We start from the raw sequence: 13,864 nt of genomic DNA on the forward strand, positions 1-13,864 counted from the left end.
GATGACTATGATAATGCAGATGGTGACTGGTCTATAGCTTGTAGTGGGTATTTTGTTTCAAGGTTAAAGTGCAAAATGAATATTAAAATGCCATTAAAATTGGTATTATTGATGTTTGACTCAAAACACAAGATTAGAGAGTGAATAGGAACAAGTAAGAGCATGCTAAGTTTGGCCGGGCCGAATCTTATGTACCCTCCACCATGGAAAGCATTAGTCGAGTTCTTTGCGCGTTATCTCATTTAAGGCAAACAAAGAATAATGAAAAAGAATTGTTATGCCATTGGAGCTATATTAAGTTATAGTCCGATTCGGACCATAATTGAATGCTAAACATTGTAAGGTTGCCCAAAAAGTAATTGCGGATTTTTCATATAGTCGGCGTTCTGTCAGTTATCAGCTGTTACTTTAGCTTGCTTTAGAAAAAAAGTGTTAAAAAAGTTAATTTGATTAAAGTTCATTCTAACTTTTATTAAAAATGCATTTACTTCCTTTTAAAAAATCCGCAATTACTTTTTGGGCAACCCAATAGAAGAATTGCGTCTTGTAGGGGCTCAAGAAGCCAAATCGGAAGATCGGTTTATATGGTAGCTGTATCAAGCTATAGATCGATTCAGACCATATTTCACATGTATGTTAAAGGTCATGGGAGAAGCCGTTGTACAAAATTTCAACTTGGATAATAACTGCGCCCTCTAGCGGCTCAAGAACTTAAGATCCCAGGTCGGTTTATATGGCACCTATATTAGGTTATGTACCGATTTACACCATACTTAGCATAATTATTGGAAGATATAACAAAACTCCTCATGCAAAATTTCAGCCAAATCGGATGAGAATTGCTCCCTCTAGCGGCTCAAGAAGTCAAGACCCAAGATCGGTATATATGGCAGCTATATCAGGTTATTAACCGATTTAAACCATACTTAGCACAGTGGTTGGAAGTGACACCAAAACACCACGTGCATAATTTCTGTCAAATCGGATATGAATTGCGCCCTCTAGAGGCTCAAGAAGTCAAGACCCAAGATCGGTTTAAACGGCTGCTATATCAAAACAAGGACCGATTTAAACCATACTTAGCGCAGTTGTTGGAAGTGATACCAAAACATCAAGTGCAAGATTTCAGTCAAATCGGACGAGAATTGCGACCTCTAGTGGCTCGAGAAGTCAAGACCCAAGATCGGTTTATATGGCAGCTATATCAAAAAATGGACCGATTTGGTCCATTTACAATACCTACTGACCTACACTAATAAAAAGTATTTGTGCAAAATTTCAAGCGCCTAGCTTTACTCCTTCGAAAGTTAGCGTGCTTTCGACAGCCAGACGGACGGACTGACGGGCAGACGGACGGCCATGGCTTGATCGACTTAAAATGACATGACGATCAAGAATATATATACTTTATGGGGTCTCAGACGCCTATTTCGAGGTGTTACAAACAGAATGACGAAATTAGTATACCCCCATCCTAAGGTGGAGGGTATAAAAACGAAAGCAATTGAAATAAAACTTAAAAAAAAACGATGGGTTGCAGGAGCCGATGGATTACCGGCAGAATTATTTATGATTGGAGGCGACAAGCTGATATGGCGTATGCATCGGCTCGTCTGCGCGGTCTGTATAGAAGAACGCATAGCCGATGATTGGAACCTTAGCATACTATGTCCCATAAGCAAGAAAGGAGACAAGATGATATATGCCAACTACAGAGGAATTAGTCTCCTCTCCCTCGCCTACATGGTACTCTAGAACGTACTGTAGGAAAGATTAAAACCTAAAGTCAATGAGATAAGAGGGCCAATGCTTCTTTAGATCTACCATAGACCAGATAATCCCACTGTGTCAAATCTTGGAAAAGACCCGAGAAGGACAGGTCAACTTCTACATTCTCTTCATTGACCACAAGGCCGCTTTCGACAGCTTTGTAAGTTCAATGGTATTGCAAGCCATGTCTTAGTTTAGGTTAGGGTTAGGTTGAAAAGAGGGTGCAAGTATTTATCTGCTCCATGTCATGAAAAATCCACTAAAGAGCAGGGCCAAACTTGTCACATATCAATGAATGCTGTTCAATTCAATTTTAAGCCCAATGATTAGGGACCCCCTCTTTATAGCCGACTCCGAACGGCGTGCCGCAGTGCTACACCTCTTTGGGGAGAAGTTTTCACTTGGCTGCCATACTCGTACCAAATGTCGCTAGCATTAGGAGAGCTGATATTTTTATTTGTTTTCTTTCTTTATTTGTTTTCGCCAGGATTCGAACCCAGACTGTCAGCGTCATAGGCGGACATGCTAACCTCTGATCATAGTTAAATGTATCAAAATACAATGGTTGCGTTGGCTAGGTCATGTTGTCAGAATGAATGAAGAAGCTCCGGCGAAGAATTCTATTGAAGGCGATCGCGGTGGTACACGCAAACCGCCACAACCAAAAGCACGAAGAAAAGACCAAAGACATCTCGAAACTTTGTGTCAGAGGTTAAAGAAGGGGCGCAGAAGATCTAGGCCCTTCAAACGCTATTCTATGTTCGGCTAATGGAACAAACGTTCTGTCATAGTTATATAAAGTAAAGGAAATTAGGTGACAGTGTCTACGCAGAAGGGGGGGCGGACGCTCCCCCTAATCCTAATATTTAGAAACGCCAGATTTTGGAGATGGGTGGTGCGATTTAAGCGAAAATTTGTGTGATCTCTTTTAGTAACCTAAAAACAAAACTTTGATATCCAAATTCCGGATGGGGTACCTAGGGGGGACGCCCCACCCCAAAACCTACCAAATATATACATAGACCAATCACTACAATATGGGACGCAAATGAAAGGTATTTAAGATAAGAAAACATATCTGATATCCAATTTTCAGACCAAGTGTTTGGAGGACCACCCCGACCCCCAAAACGCCACTAAATCGGACATACTTACCGACCATGGCAATATGGGATTCAAATGAAAGGTATTTGCGAGTAGAATACGAATACAAATCTAAATGTGGGATCAAGTTTCTGCTGGCCACCCCTTTCCTAAAACACCCCCCAAACAGAGTAGAATACGAATGCGATATCCAAATTTGGGACCAAGTGTTTGGGGGGGCCGCCCATCTCCAAAAAAAAAACCTCCAAAGAGGACACATTTACGACCATAGGAATATGGGGCTCAAATGAAAGGTCTTTGGGAGAAAAGCACGAATCTGATAATAATATTCGGGAAAAATGTCTATGGCGCTACTCCACCCCCATAACACCAACCATAAATAGCGTATTTTCTGACCATTGCAATATGGAAATGAAGAGGTTTTTTTGAGTGGAACACGAATCTCAGGGTTAAGTCACTGAGTGGCCGCCCCATCCCCTAAAACGTTACCCAAACCGGACTTGTTTACAGACTATGGGAATATGGGACTCAATGGAAAGGTATTTGGTTGTAGACATTCAGGACAAACTGTCTAGGGGACCACCCACCCCCATGACTAACCCAAAATAGGACGTATTTGCTTACCATGACAATTTGGGCCTTAAAGAGAGTGCAGTTCCATATTGATAGTTTTTTAGGGCCCATACCCCAAACTGGACATATTTGTTGACTTTTCCAATAAGGGGTTTAAATGCAAGGTATTTGAGATTAGAAAACAAAATTTGAAACCCAATTTTGAGACCAATGGCAGTATGGGGTTCAAATAAATGATATTTTTGAGTAGAGCAGGGGTAAGTGTTTGGGGGACCACCACATTCCTCAAAACACCCCTTAATCGTACATATTTACCAACCATGTCAAATTAAGGGTTTTGGGGAGTGGAGCACGAAATTGATACCCAATTTCGGGACCAATTTTCTGGGGTCTACCCTTTCTTCCAAAACACCTCACAAACAGCAATTATTTACTGACCATCGAATTATTTATTCAAATAAAGGTACTTGGGAGTAGAATACGAATGTGATATCCAAATGTGGGACCATGTATATGGCGACCGCCCCTTCCACCACTCTTTAATTGTCGAAAATCAATTTGCAAAGTATAGTTTTTATATTAAGTATCATATCATTCATATTAAGCTAGTCTTGTATAGAAAAAACAAGTAAAAGCGTGCTAAGTTCGGCCGGGCCGAATCTTATATACCCTCCACCATAGATCGCATTTGGCGAGTTCTTTTCCCGGCATCTCTTCTTAGGCAAAAAAAAGGATATAGGAAAAGATTTGCTCTTCTATTAGAGCGATATCAAGATATGGTCCGGTTTGGACCACAATTAAATTATATGTTGGAGACCTCTAGAGGCTCAAGAAGTCAAGATCCCAGATCGGTTTATATGGCAGCTATATCAGGTTATGAACCGACTTGTACTTTATTTCAAATAGTTGTTGAAAGTAACAATAAAAAACGTCTTGCGAAATTTCAGCCAAATCGGATAGGAATTGCGCCCTCTAGAAGCTCAAGAAGTCAAGTCCCCAGATCTGTTTATATGACAGCTATATCAGGTTATGGACCGATTTGAACCATACTTGGCACAGTTGTTGGATATCATAACAGAGCACGTCGTGCAAAATTTCATCCTAATCGGATAAGAATTGCGCACTCTAGAGGCTCAAGAAGTCAAGACCAAGATCGGTTTATATGACAGCTATATAAGGTTGTGGACCGATTTGAACCATACTTGGCACAGTTGTTGGATATCGTAACAAAACACGTCGTGCAAAATTTCATTCCAATCGGATAAGAATTGCGCACTCTAGAGGCTCAAGAAGTCAAGACCCAAGATCGGTTTATATGGCAGCTATATCAGGTTATGGACCGATTTCAACCGTACTAGGCTCAGTTGTTGGATATCATAACAAAACACGTCGTGCAAAATTTCATCCTAATCGGATAAGAATTGCGCACTCTAGAGGCTCAAGAAGTCAAGTCCCCAGATCTGTTTATATGACAGCTATATCAGGTTATGGACCGATTTTAAAAATACTTGGCACAGTTGTTGGATATCATAACAGAACATGTCGTGCAAAATTTCATTCCAATCGGATAAGAATTGCGCACTCTAGAGGCTCAAGAAGTCAAGACCCAAGATCGGTTTATATGGCAGCTATATCAAAACATGGACCGATATGGCCCATTTACAATACCAACCGACCTACACTAATAAGAAGTATTTGTGCAAAATTTCAAGCGGCTAGCTTTACTCCTTTGGAAGTTAGCGTGCTTTCGACAGACAGACGGACGGACGGACAGATGGACGGACATGGCTAGATCGACATAAAATTTCACGACGATCAAGAATATATATACTTTATGGGGTCTCAGACGAATATTTCGAGTAGTTACAATCAGAATGACGAAATTAGTATCTTGTGGTGGAGGGTATAACAAACTACATATCCTCAGTTTAAGCGATTGCAGTTTTCTCAACACTGATCCATTCACTTCATTTTATTCAATCACCCACCTGCCGGCTATGACAACATGATATGGGAGGATATAGAAAAACATTCGACTACAAATGAAAAAAAATTCAATGCAATGGCAAAACTGCAACTGTTTCTTGCATGTGGTATTATTGTTGTTGTTGATTTGTTTTCTTCTTTTTTTTTTGGGAGGGAGAGGGGAGATGCGTGCATAACAGCGGAAGAAGCTGCAGGCAAGCAGAAGTAAGCTCGTGCGTGCATTTATGCATTTTTAATGTGCCTCTGATGCATCGTCATCGCTGTCGCCATCGCCCTGCCATCATCCTCATCATCATTATCCCACATCTTGCACATTGTCCTGCCTGACTGCCTGCCTGCCTGCCTGCCTGCCTGCCAAGTCATGGCGTAGTGCTGGTGTCCGACCAAAACCAGCAGCAACATGAATGGCAGCAAAACATGAATATGCATGCATATGTTACATACCACCAGCCAACAAGTCAACCGGCAGCAACTAGCCGTTAAACAACCAGCCGACTCGGCAACTTGACAACCTCCACACCATGCGTGGTAGGTTGCTGTGTATGGCAGCATTTGCCTTGGACTTCAAATGAAGTCTTTTTGTAAAGAACACCAATGTTTTGTTGCGTACGTGTCCATAGATCCTTGGAGAAATGCACACATGCATATGTATATGAACACGCATACACCCATGCACTCACTAGGTGTACAAGAAAACCCATAAATATGTCCAATGCAAAGATCCACGCATTGCGGAAAATAAAATCGATCGTTTTTAATGACACCTTATCAAAAGAAGCCAATCTTATGTCTATGAGTTTTTTTCTTCTTCCCTGACTTGCCATATTACATTTTGCCAGAATTGGCACAGTGTTGGGAGAAGGAGAATCTTTCGGAGGGCAACCATGTTGGCGGGCTCTAACGAAGACTACTTAGAGTCTCCTGTGGCTCTCTAAAGGGAGCCTCAGCCATCTTGGAAGAGGAAGATGATCTCTGACAAAGATGGAAGATGATCTCTGACAAATTTAGTTGAAATACCTTAAACTATGAGCTCACGTAAAAATTTCCAGCGCCGCGAAATCGGAATCGGAGTCTTGGGATAGGAGTCGAGCAATTTTGCCCAGAGTCGGAGTCGAGAAAATTATAGGGAGGTCGGTTTATATGGGAGCTATATTAGGCTTTGGACCGATTCAGGCCATTCTAAGTACATAGGAGAAGCTGTTGTACAAAATTTCAGCATATGCCTATCTTGGAAGATGATCTGTGTAAGAGCAAGATGATCTCTGATATAAAAGGTGATTTTTTGGAGGTTAGGATTTTCATGCATTAGTATTTGACAGATCACGTGGGATTTCAGACATGGTGTCAAAGAGAAAGATGCTCAGTATGCTTTGACATTTCATCATGAATAGACTTACTAACGAGCAACGCCTGCAAATCATTGAATTTTATTACCAAAATCAGTGTTCGGTTCGAAATGACTAGGAGGTAAATGCTGTTGGACGCAACGTTACGGTGAATGAACACATTTCGAACCGAACACTGATTTTGGTAATAAAATTCAATGATTTGCAAGCGTTGCTCGTTAGTAAGTCTATTCACGATGAAATGTCAAAGCATACTGAGCATCTTTCTCTTTGACACCATGTCTGAAATCCCACGTGATCTGTCAAATACTAATGCATGAAAATCCTAACCTCAAAAAAATCACCCTATATTTCACCTATGTACGCATTTATGACTTAAGTGGGCACAAATTGGATCCGACCGTAAGAAGTGTTTGCAAGAGGTTCTATTCGATGGGTATACAAAATCGTCCATTAAATATGCTTTTGCATTTGGTTTAAAGTAGTAGTCGGCTCACCCAGACTTTTGCCTTTGTTTACTTGTTATACCCTCCACCATAAGATGGGGGGGTATATTAATTTCGTCATTCTGTTTGTAACTACTCGAAATATTCGTTTGAGACCCGATAAAGTATATATATTCTTGATCGTCGCGACATTTTATGTCGATCTAGCCATGTCCGTCCGTCTGTCTGTCGAAAGCACGCTAACTTCCGAAGGAGTAAAGCTAGCCGCTTGAAATTTTGCACAAATACTTCTTATTAGTGTAGGTCGGTTGGTATTGTAAATGGGCCATATCGGTCCATGTTTTGATATAGCTGCCATATAAACCGATCTAGGGTCTTGACTTCTTGAGCCTCTAGAGTGCGCAATTCTTATCCGATTGGAATGAAATTTTGCACGACGTGTTTTCTTATGATATCCAACAACTGTGCCAAGTATGGTTCAAATCGGTCCATAACCTGATATAGCTGCCATATAAACCGATCTTGGGTCTTGACTTCTTGAGCCTCTACAGTGCGCAATTTTTATCCGATCAGAATGAAATTTTGCACGACGTGTTTTGTTATGATATCCAACAACTGTGCCAAGTATGGTTCAAATTGGTCCATAACCTGATATAGCTGCCATATAAACCGATCTTGGGTCTTGACTTCTTGAGCCTCTAGAGGGCGCAATTCTTATCCGATTGGAATGGAATTTCGCACGACGTGTTTTGTTATGATACCCAACAACTGTGCCAAGTATGGTTCAAATCGGTCCATAACCTGATATAGCTGCCATATAAACCGATCTTGGGTCTTGACTTCTTGAGCCTCTAGAGGGCACAATTCTTATCCGATTTGAATGAGTTTTTGCACGAAGTATTTCGTCATGATATCCAACAACTGTGCCAAGTATGGTTGAAATCGGTCCATAACCTAATATAGCTGCCATATAAACCGATCTGGGATCTTGATTTCTTGAGCCTCTACAGTGCGCAATTTTTATCCGATCAGAATGAAATTTTGCACTACGTGTTTTGTTATGATATCCAACAACTGTGCCAAGTATGGTTCAAATCGGTCCATAACCTGATATAGCTGCCATATAAACCGATCTTGGGTCTTGACTTCTTGAGCCTCTAGAGGGCGCAATTCTTATCCGATTGGAATGGAATTTCGCACGACGTGTTTTGTTATGATACCCAACAACTGTGCCAAGTATGGTTCAAATCGGTCCATAACCTGATATAGCTGCCATATAAACCGATCTTCGGTCTTGACTTCTTGAGCCTCTATCCGATTTGAATGAGTTTTTGCACGAAGTATTTCGTCATGATATCCAACAACTGTGCCAAGTATGGTTGAAATCGGTCCATAACCTAATATAGCTGCCATATAAACCGATCTGGGATCTTGACTTCTTGACCCCTAGAGGTCGCAATTATTATCCGATATGCCTGAAATTTTGTACGACGGATCCTCTCATGACCATCAACAAACGTGTTTATTATGTTCTGAATCGGTCTATAGCCCGATACAGATCCCATATAAATCGTTCTCTCTATTTTACTTCGTGAGCCCCAATGGGCGCAATTCTTATACGAATTGGCTGAAATTTTACACAGGTCTCCAACATATAATTTAATTGTGGTCCGAACCGGACCATATCTTGATATCGTTTTAATAGCAGAGCAACTCTTTTCTTATATCCTTTTAAGCCTAAGAATAGATGCCGGGAAAACAACTTGACAAATGCGATCCATGGTGGAGGGTATATAAGATTCGGCCCGGCCGAACTTAGCACGCTTTTACTTGTTCGAAATTAACACCTTTCCACATATCACCGAAGGTCCGAACACTGTGCAGTGCAGCTCTAACACGCATTGTACTCATTTGCGAATACCTGTATGGCCAACAGGCCAATGGCGTTTGCCAGCATATGTACGTTGTTTAGACGCCTTCGTCCTTGTCCTTTAATATTCTAACAAACGAAGACCAAAGATAATTTAGTGCAGAAAATCTGCGTTGGCTTGTAGACCAAATAAGAAGAAGAAGAAAAAAAAAGATTTTTGAATAATTCAATTTAGGTTGTCTCCCTTCAAATCTAGTCACCTTCTATTGTGGTTCGAACATTCATTATGATGCCGCTGCTGGCCAAGGGACATTGGAGATGGTCACTGTTATTCTCCTTGCCATTGAAGAGACAGAGAAACCCCTTAAAGTATAATCCAGCAGCAATTATTTTCACCCTTCATAAATTTTCTAACCCGGCGCCATAGGTCCAATTTTTCGTTATTATATTTGAGTGCCCACTAAATTTTCCACCAAAAGTCTGGCTGCTGCTGCTGCTGCAGTTGGTGGAGCAAGGCAAAAGGAAAAATTTGTATTATATGGCTAGCTAGAAAAAATAACCTCATCCGTTGCAGCAATTGCTTTGCTGCCACCATGGGATGTGAGTGCTTCTAAATGAGCAAACATTTAAATCCGTTAAGAAGGCAAAAACCAAAGAACTCTCGCCCAGACTGTGGTTCGCTGCATTTCTGCTGCTAAGGCATGGGTCCGCAGAAATTGACATTCAATGTAGGAGGTCGGTTCTTAAAGTTACTCTTATTCCATATCATATGTAATGGAGTAGCTTGAAGAATGGACACTTTTGAAAGTGTACTCCTACAAGCCAGCAATTTGGTTTTTTTTGGTAAATTGTCCTGGCAGGACATTTGTTACAAATGTTGTTAATGTTGCCAAAATATTTGTAATTGTATTTAGTGTTTTTTTTTTGTTGGTAGATGCTTAAGGGTAGTAGCCATCCTAGAGTTGATTGTGTGTGTTTTACTGATTTCAGAGTCTACTACATCCACTTCATACACCACCGACTTCATGAATTTCAATGAGTAGGATTTTTTTTTTTTGAGTTTTCGCCATGACGGTTTTTCTTTTTTTTTTTTTTCATTTTCTACCCATTGAAGAGCTCATTGTTTTAATTTGACTTTGCGAGAAGACGACAAAGAAGTTTTGACATTAGTTTGCCTGAAAAAAATCCCCGTTTAATGATACAAATCTAATTACACGAATAAAGCAAATGTTAAACACTTTCAATTTGTATTAAATTGGGATTTATAAATGAGCTCAGAGAAATTTTGAAGTTTTTTTTTTGGGAAATAATCAATTTGCTCATGAATAAAGATGTTATTATAGGGCACCTCCACATGGAAAATGTGGCTACAACAACAACAACCCACACTTATAAGAAGTATTGGTTTGCCCAAAAAGTAATTGCGGATTTTTTTCAAAGGAAGTAAATGCATTTTTAATAAAACTTAGAATGAACTTTAATCAAATATACTTTTTTTACACTTTTTTTCTAAAGCAAGCTAAAAGTAACAGCTGATAACTGACAGAAGAAAGAATGCAATTACAGAGTCACAAGCTGTGAAAAGATTTGTCAACGCCGACTATATAAAAAATTCGCAATTACTTTTTGGGCAACCCAATAGTATATCGCTTGACTAATTTTTTAACAATATAAGTGCCTTTATCTGAATCTCATCTTTAATGGTCTACGAATTTAAGTTTGGATATAAGGTGTACTCCATTCCTAAAATACTTTATTTCAGCCCGATATGCTCATGATGTCCCCCAGACACTTGGCCCTGCAAAAATATCACCATTGTGCTCTTTTCTCCAATACCTTTTATTTCAACCCCATATTGCCATTGGTTTTGAGGGGAGTTTACAGGATGAGGCGTCCCCCATACACATGGTCCCAAAATCAAATTCGTTTTCTAATCTCAAATACCTTTCATTTGAGCCACATAATGGCATGGTCGAACAATTTTTACCCTTTGGGAGGTGTTTTGGGAAAGGGGTGATGGCTTAAATACAGGATCCTTCATTTGAATATCAAATTCGTATTCTACTCCCAAATACCTTTGTTTGAGCTCCATATTGCGATGGTCAGTAAAAAATTGCTGTTTGTGGGGTATTTTGGGAAAGGGGTAGGTAGACCCCCAGAGAATTGGTCCCGAATGTGGGTATCAATTCTTGCTCTACCCCCCCAATGCCTTTCATTTAAGCCCCACATTGACATGGTCGGTAAATATGCCCGATTTAGGGGTGTTTTGGGGACTAGGGTGGTTCCCCCATCACTAAGCCCTGATCTCTTTTCATATAGGGTTGCCCAAAAAGTAATTGCGGATTTTTCATAAGAAAGTAAATGCATTTTTAATAAAACTTTGAATAAACTTTAATTAAATATACTTTTTTTACACTTTTTTTCTAAAGCAAGCTAAAAGTAACAGCTGATAACTGACAGAAGAAAGAATGCAATTACAGAGTCACAAGCTGTGCAAAAATTTGTCAACGCCGACTATATGAAAAATCCGCAATTACTTTTTGGGCAACCCAATATTTGAACCCCCTAGTGCCATTGGCCTCAAAATTGGATATCAAATTCGTTTTCTAATCTCAAATATCATTCACTTAAACCTCTTATTGAAAGAGCCAGCAAATATGTCCGGTTTGGGGTATGGGCCCTAAAAACTATGAATAACGAGTTCCCCTGTCTGGAAGACCCAAATTGTCTAGGTGAGCAAGTACATCCTACTTGGGGGTTGTTATGGCGGTGGGACGTCCGCTAGACAGTTGGCCCCTGATGTTGATGTCAGATTCATGGTCTACTCCCAAATACCTTTAATTTGAGCCCCATATTTCCATAGTCGGCAAACATGAACGGTTTAGAGGGTGTTTTAGGGAATGGGGCGGCCACTCAATGTCTTGGAAATATATATATCAGATTAGTGTTCTACTCCAAAATAACTCTTATTTGAGTCTCATATTGCAATGGTCAGCAAATACTTGCTATTTGGGTGGTGTTATGGGGACGGGGTGGCCCCATAGACACTTTTCCCGAACATAGATGTTAGATTCGTGCTTTACTTCCAAAGACCTTGCATTTGAGACCCATATTGCTATGATCGTAAAATTGTCTTCTTTTGGGGGGATGTTCTCGGGGCGGCCCCTCAAACACTTGGTCCCACATCTGAAAATCAGATTTGTATTCTACACTCAAATGCCTTTTAAGTCCCATTGCCACGGTCAGTAAGTCCTGTTTGGGGGGTGTTTTGGGGAAGGAGTGGACTCCCCGAAACTTTAACCCAAATTTGGATATCAGATTCGTATTTTACCCGCAAATACCTTTCATTTGAGTCCCATATTGCCATGGTGGGTAAATATGTCCGATTTAGGGGTGTTTTGGGGGTTGGGGTGGTCCCCCTAACACTTGGTCCGACAATTGGATATCACATACGTTTTCTAATCTAAAATACCTTTCATTTGAGTCCCATATTGTTGTGATTGGTGTATATAAATATTTGGTAGGTTTTGAGGTGGGGCGCGCCCCCTAGGTACCCCATCCGAAATTTGGTTACCAAATTTTTGTTTGTAGGTTACTATAAGAGAGCACACAAAATTTCGCTTTAATCGCACCATCAATCTCCGAGATCTGGTGTTTCTGAAAATTAGGGTAAGGGGGAGGGTCCGCTCCCCCTTCAGATATCAAAAAAAGTATTTTCACCACGGGATTATTATGCACCATCAGTGACAATTTCAAGAAAATAAAATATTCAGTCGTTTCTGAGTCTATAAGGAACACACAAACAAACAAACACAAATTGATTTTTATATATAAGATATATTAGGGTGGATTAATTTGTGTGGAGCAAAAGAAAAAAAAACACCAAGTGTTTATCAAAATCGAAATATACCTCGAATTCCAGGATAATCATCAAAGTAGATCGACAAACTTTTATGAGATTCATATATTTGACCTGTTAGTTAGTTGTAGCAGTTTGTTGTGTTCTATCGTCCGCATATGATACGATCTCTATGCCGTCTGGAGGGGGTGAAATGGAGGATAGGTAGAGGTTAAACAGTGCCGGAGATATCACCCCACCTTGGGGAACGCCCTGTTTCACTCTACGGTGTTTCGACTTCTTATCCCTAAATTCCACAAATGACTGGCGACCACATAGATAATTAGCGACCTATCGTTTCAGGCCTGGCTGGAGGGACGTGTTGGCGATGTCCTCAAATAATTTGGCATGGCTGACCGTGTCGAATGCCCTCAATAGGTCCAGTGCCACGAGGACAGTCCTAACACATGGCCTGGGCTGATTGAAGCCACGGCAAAAGTGTGTGGTGATGGCATGCAAAGCTGTTGTTGTGCTGTGCAGTCTTCGATATCCATTTTGATGCTCGGCGAATGGAAATTCTCCTACGAGGCTCGGGAGGGGTAATGCCTCAAGCGTCTTTGCCACTGGTGGGGGAAGGGAGATCGGTCTGTACGACTCCCCCAAACTCGGGTCTTTTCCAGGCTTCGGTAGCGGGATCACTCTGCCCATTTTCCAGACATCGGGAACTATAAGAGTGTTCAATGACAGTTTGAGGAAAGTGGTAAGGTACTCAACTCTAGGTGAATCCAGATTCTTCAACATCAATGTAGAGATTACGTCGGGGCCCAACGCCTGGCGCCATGGATGACATTCGTAACTTCGCCCACGGTAAATTGTGATGGCTGTTCATCGGTTCAGAGACCACGAATACGGCGAATAGCTCTCCTCCTTG

Source organism: Stomoxys calcitrans, chromosome 1 (assembly GCF_963082655.1).
Source record: "Stomoxys calcitrans chromosome 1, idStoCalc2.1, whole genome shotgun sequence".
Classification (NCBI taxonomy): Eukaryota; Metazoa; Arthropoda; class Insecta; order Diptera; family Muscidae; genus Stomoxys; species Stomoxys calcitrans.